This window comes from Triticum dicoccoides, chromosome 4B (genome assembly GCF_002162155.2).
Source record: "Triticum dicoccoides isolate Atlit2015 ecotype Zavitan chromosome 4B, WEW_v2.0, whole genome shotgun sequence".
NCBI lineage: Eukaryota > Viridiplantae > Streptophyta > Magnoliopsida > Poales > Poaceae > Triticum > Triticum dicoccoides.
Window position 1 is genome coordinate 437,611,640 of NC_041387.1, and position 6,577 is coordinate 437,618,216.

A 6,577-nucleotide genomic window follows, 5' to 3' on the forward strand; every position below is an offset into this window, starting at 1 on the left:
TTGCGAGTACTTTGGATGAGTACTCACGGTTGCTTTCTCCCCCCTTTTCCCCCCTTTCCCTTCTTTCTGGTTGTCGCAACCAGATGCTGGAGTCCAGGAGCCAGACGCCACCGTCGACGACGACCCCTACTACACCGGAGGTGCCTACTACTACGTGCAGCCCGCTGACGACGACCAGGAGTAGTTTAGGAGGATCCCAGGCAGGAGGCCTGCGCCTCTTTCGATCTGTATCCCAGTTTGTGCTAGCCTTCTTAAGGCAACTTGTTTAACTTATGTCTGTACTCAGATATTGTTGCTTCCGCTGACTCGTCTATGATCGAGCACTTGTATTCGAGCCCTCGAGGCCCCTGGCTTGTATTATGATGCTTGTATGACTTATTTTATTTGTAGAGTTGTGTTGTGATATCTTCCCGTGAGTCCCTGATCTTGATCGTACACATTTGCGTGCATGATTACTGTACGATTAAACCGGGGGCGTCACAGACTTCCATCGGAAGAGTACTATACGTGGAGAGGCTGACAGCTGGGTCCACGGCGGCAGCAAGGAAGTGCCTCCTTATTACGCGTAAAATAAGTATTCCTCCACCTGACAGTAGGGATCCACCTGACGAGCCACCGTATTTCGTGAAAAAATGTTTCCCCCCTGACTGCTAGGACCCACCAGCTACATCTTCGCATGAAGGAAGTGCGTCCGGGCAAAAAAAACGATTCGCCCCCCTGACTGCTAGGACCCACCAGCTACATCTTCGCACGCAAGGAAGTGCGTCCGGGAAAAAAATGATTCGCCCCCCTGACTGCTGGGACCCACCAGCTACATCTTCGCATGCAAGGAAGTGCCTGATAGTCGGGACCCACCTGGTCAAAGTGTACGTAGCGTTGTCATTCTGGTCGCGAACGTGTACGTACATACTGGTGGATGTAGAGGCGCGCACGTGTCGTAGTAGAGGCGCGCACGTAGCATTTACACGTACGTACAGCGGCCAGTTTGCAAGAAAGAAAATACGGCCATGTACGTACATACGGGCGGGGTCTCGAACGCCTACTCATGCATACATATGGCCAGGGCTCGTGTACACGGCTGGGTCGGAACGGAGAAACTGCGTCGTCGTTGTGTTCATGGGGAGGCAACGGTATGCGTCGTGTTCATCGGGAGGCAACGGAATGCATCGTCGGGAGGCAACAGAACGCGTGGGAGCCAACCGGCTTGGATGGAACAGGCGATGGAAATGAGGTCTGGTGTACCGCAGAACAGAGGAAACGGCCTTGTGTTCGACCGGCCACGTTCGGAACGGGATCCTGTTCATCGGGAGGGGTCTGGTATACCACAAAACAGAGGAAACGGACTTGCGTTGGACCTCCTACGGTCGAAACGGGGTCCTGTTGATCGGGAGGGGTGTGATGTACCGCAAAACGGAGGAAATGGACTTGTGTTGGAATGCTACGTCGAAACGGGGGTCCTGTTCATCGGGAGGGGTGTGGCGTACCGCAAAACAGGACTCCACGAGATATTGTTCATCTGCACCGTCGACCTCTTCCAGCCTCCACGGGCTACTGTTCATCCACCGTTGACCTCCTCCAGCCTCCACCTGCGACTGTTCATCCACGGGCTCCTGTTCATCCAGCCTCCACCGCGCGCTACTCCACCGGCTACTGTTCAACCACCCCTCTCCACGGGCTCCTGTTCAACCATCCCTCCACAGGCTACTGTTCATCCACCCCTCCACCGTCTACTGTTCATCCAGCCCTCCATGGGGTCGTCCTGTTCATCCAACCCTCCACGGGGTCTTGTTCATCCAGCCCCAACCGCCTCGATCGATCGGGGTCCTGTTCATCTAGAGGCAACGCCACAGGGTCCTGTTCATCCACCCCCACCGCTCACTGTTCATCCACCCCCCCACCCCCCGCAACACTCACTGTTCATCCATAGGCAGCATCGATCGGCTTCAGTTAGCAGCAGTAGCAAAGGAATCGCTCGATCAGGTTCAGTTAACAGCCATCGATCGCTTGCTCAGGTTCAGTAACGCGTAGCTTGCAGTGCAATCGCTCGGGTTCAGTTAGAGCCCAACGCCTTGCTCGGGTTCAGTTAGAGCCAATGCCTCGCACACACGCGCGTATGTGTATGAGAGAAACGCGCATCGCTCGGCCCCCGACCACTCACCGTAACCGGGAACTCGCCTAAATTTTCCTCGCCCTCGCTTCTACCACGGTTTTTTCCGTCATGGACGGCCCAAAGAATGTCATGCAGCTGTGTCTCTGGCCCGCCCAGGACGAAAAGCCCATTTTCTGTCATGAACTTTTGTCATAGAAGTAGGAACCCACCACATCTATGATGATACCAGGTTTTGTCAATGATTGTCATAGAAGTGTCATAAGGATGACAAAAAAATTCGTTCGGCCCAAAATGTGACGGATGTGTCTTTTTTTTGTAGTGTATCTACTCTATGACTCACGTTCGACCTTTTGGTCTCCAGTATTCCAAGACCATGTGTGTACATGCTAGGCTCATCAAGTTTAACCCAAGTATTCTACATGTGCAAAACTGGCTTACACCCGGTGTATGTGAACGTAGAATCTATCACACCAGATCATCACGAGGTGCTTCGAAACGACGAACTTTAGCAACAATGCATACTCGAGGAGAACACTTTTATCTTGAAATTAAGTGAAGGGATCATCTTATAATGCTAACGTCATTCTAAGCAAAATTAGATGCATAAAGGATAAACATCACATGCAATCAAAACCGTGACATGATATGGCCATCATCATCTTGTGCTTTTGATCTTCATCTCCAAAGCAACGACATGATCTCCATCGTCATCGGCATGGCACCTTGATCTCCACCAGTGCGTCGCGGTCGTCTCGCCAACTATTGCTTCTACAACTAATGCTAACACATAGCGATAAAGTAAATCAATTACATGGCGCTAATTGATTGACACGCAGGTCATACAATAATTAAAGACAACCCTAAGGCTCCTGCTGGTTGTCGTACTCATCGACATGCAAGTCGTGAACTTATTACAAAACATGATCATCTCATACATCAACATATATCATATCACATCTTGACCATATCACATCACAACATGCCCTGCAAAAACAAGTTAGACATCCTCTACTTTGTTGTCGCAAGTTTACGTGGCTGCTACGGGCAACTAGCAAGAACCCTTCTTACCTACGCAAAACCACAACGATGATTATCAAATTGCTATTTAACCTTCTGCAAGGACCACCGTAGCCAAATTATATTCAACTGAAATGGGAGAAACAGACACCCGCCATCCACCTTTATGCAAAACAAGTTGCATGTCAGACGGTGGAACTGGTCTCATGTGCGTGGACATGTAAGGTTGGTCCGAGCCGCTTCATCCCACAATGCCACCGAATAAAAATAAGACATTGGTGGGAAGTAATATGAACATCACCTCCCACAACTCCTTTTTGTTCCACTCATGCATATCATCTATGCATATACCTAGCTCATGATGCCACTATTGGGGAATGTTGCATGGAAAACAAAAAATGTTCTAGGCACACGCAAGATCTATCCATGGAGATGCATAGCTACTAGGAGGGGATAACATCTACATACCCTTGTAGATCACTAAGTGGTAGTGTTTATCAACGCGGTTCATGTAGTCATACACCTTCACGATCCGTCCCGATCAAGTATAGAATGTACGACACCTTCATGTTTAGCACAATTTCAACTCGATGACGTCCCCACCTTCTCGATCCAGCAAGAGAGGCGAAGTAGTAGATGAGTTCTGGCAGCACGACGATGTGGTGACAGTAGTGGTGAAAGTTTTCCACAGGGCTTCGTCAAGCACAATGGTTTGGAGCGGAGGACGAACTAGAGGGAGAGGGGGCTCCGGCACATGGCTTAGAGATTCGTGGTGTATGGCGCCCCTCCCCTCCTCTAATATATATAGGTGGAGGGGGAGGGGAGACAAACCTAGGCGCGCCCCCCTTTCCTTCCAAAGGAGCGGAGGAGAAGGCAGGAGGGGCGGCGGCTGCCACTAGGACGCCTGCCTTAGGCACCCCTTTCCTTCCCTAGGGCCGACGGCCATGAGGTGGGGGCGCACCAGCCCCATGTGGGCTGGTGTGCTCTCTCTCGCTGGCCAGTTTGGCCCAATAAGTTGTCATGGCCTTCCGGAACCCCTTGCGCTCATCGGATAAATATCTGGTGCATTCCGAAACTCTTTGGAGACCAAACACTATCATCCTATATATCAATCTTTACCCCCCCCCCCTGGACCATTCTGGAGCTCATCGTCCTGCCTGTGATCTTATCTGGGACTCTGAACAACATTCGGTCACCAACATACATAAATCATATATTACTATATAACCAACAAACGTTAAGCGTGCGGACCCTACTGGTTCGAGAATGATGTAGACATGACCGAGACGCTTCTCCGATCAATAACCAATAGCGGGCCCATATTGGTTCATACATATTCTATGAAGATCTTTATCGGGCGAACCTTTATGACAACATACATAGTCTCCTTTGTTTGTCGGTATGTTACTTACCCGAGATTCGATCATCGGTATCCCATACCTAGTTCAATCTCATTACCGGGAAGTCTCTTTACTCATTTCATAATACATCATCTTGTAACCAGCTCCTTCACATTGCTTGCAAGCTTCTTGTGATTTTGTATTACCGAGAGGGCCCAAAGATACCTCTCCGTCATACGGAGTGACAAATCCCAATCTTGATTCATGCCAACTCAATAGACACCTTCGGAGAAACTTGTAGAGCACCTTTATGATCACCCAGTTACGAAGTGAAGTTTGATGGCACACAAGGTATTCCTCCGGTATCCAGGAGTTGCATGATCTCATGGTCGAATGAACATGTATTTGACATTAAGAAAGCAGTAGCAAAAACTGAACGATCATTTGCTATGCTAACGGATGGGTCTTGTCCATCACATCATTCCCCTAATGATGTGATCCTGATATCAAGTGACAACTCATGCCTATGGTTAGGAAACCTTAACCATCTTTTGATCAACGAGCTAGTCTCTTAGAGGCTTACTAGGGACTTGATATTTGCTTATGTATTCATATATGTATTCAAGTTTCCAATCAATACAGTTATAGCATGAACAATAAACCTTTATCATGATTAAGGAAATATAATAATAACCACTTTATTATTGCCTTACGACATATTTCCAACAATTTCTCACTCAGACCAAGTACGCAATTGAAATCATCGACCTTGTCGGCATGAGCAGCTGCAAGCCTATGTCAACTCCTGTCTACACGTCTTTGAAGCAAGCCGCCCTGATCCCTATGGATGACCCAACGACTCACCTACACCACGTCGAGCTTTGCGGTGCTTTTTTGGCAAACAACTTTGTAGTATGTGATGTTCACACATCTTGACATTGCCTATGCGGTGCAACAAATTGCCTCTACATGCATGAGCATCATCTCTCACTGGTTAAATGAGTTATTTGGTACTTCCTGGGCACCCTTGACCACAACCTACAGCTAACACCGTCTGCCAACGACTCCCTCATCGCCCACACCAACGCCAACTAGGCTGGCTACCCCAACATTCATCACCCGAGTTCGAACTACTTTGTTTACCTTAGTGAGAATCTCATGTCTTGGTGTTCCAAACGCCAACACACCGTTTCTCGCTCTAGTGCTGAAGTCTAAAATTGAGTCGTCGCCAATGTTGTTGTCGAAGATAGTTGTCTTCATCAGGTCCTGTCAAAACTACAACGCCCTCTATGTCAAGCTACTATCGTGTTCTCTAATAATGTCAATGCGGTCCTACATATCCATGCACCCGGTTCAACATCAATGAATCAAACACATCGATATTGACCCGCACTTCGTCTGTGACCGAGTCGCTCTTCAGGACATTAGAATGTTCCACGTGCCATCATGTCACACCCCGATGATTAAGCTACAGTAATCACATGTTAATGGTGCCATGTCATTAGTTTTACTGTTGCTAACCTCACTTTGATTCAAACACAATTCAAATTCAAAATTCAAATTATAAGTGAAATAATAAAATTCTCAAACATGAAAACTAAAATGTTCAAAAAATAGCAAATATTCCATAGGTAATTGTGGTGGAGAAACCAACATTTTTAAAATTGTCTAAATGCCCTTTAAAAAATAAAAGAGGGGTTAAAACAATTATTTAAATGCCTTTTTAAAATTAAAAAAATGCAAACTAAGTTATTTAAATGCCAAACTTTTTGTGGCAGTGGCATATTTTACAACACTAATTTAGGAGCTATTTTGGTATTTTATAAAACTAAATTAATATGAAAATAAAATGGAAAACATAAATAAAAAAAGGAAAAAGTGTAACCCCTCGGGCCTTGGCCCAGCTGGCCAAAGTCGGCCCACCCCCTGCCTCCCCTGTTCAAGCGATTGCGTCGCTACAGGGGAGCGGTCTCCCCCGACCACATTGTCGGCGCCGACGGGGCGGCGTCGCCCAGACCACCTCATCGGCAATGACAGGAAGGGGATAAGGTCGCCCTTCCCTTGGCCCCCTTGCCTCTTCCGCTCCACTTCCCCCTGTCCACCTCGGTTC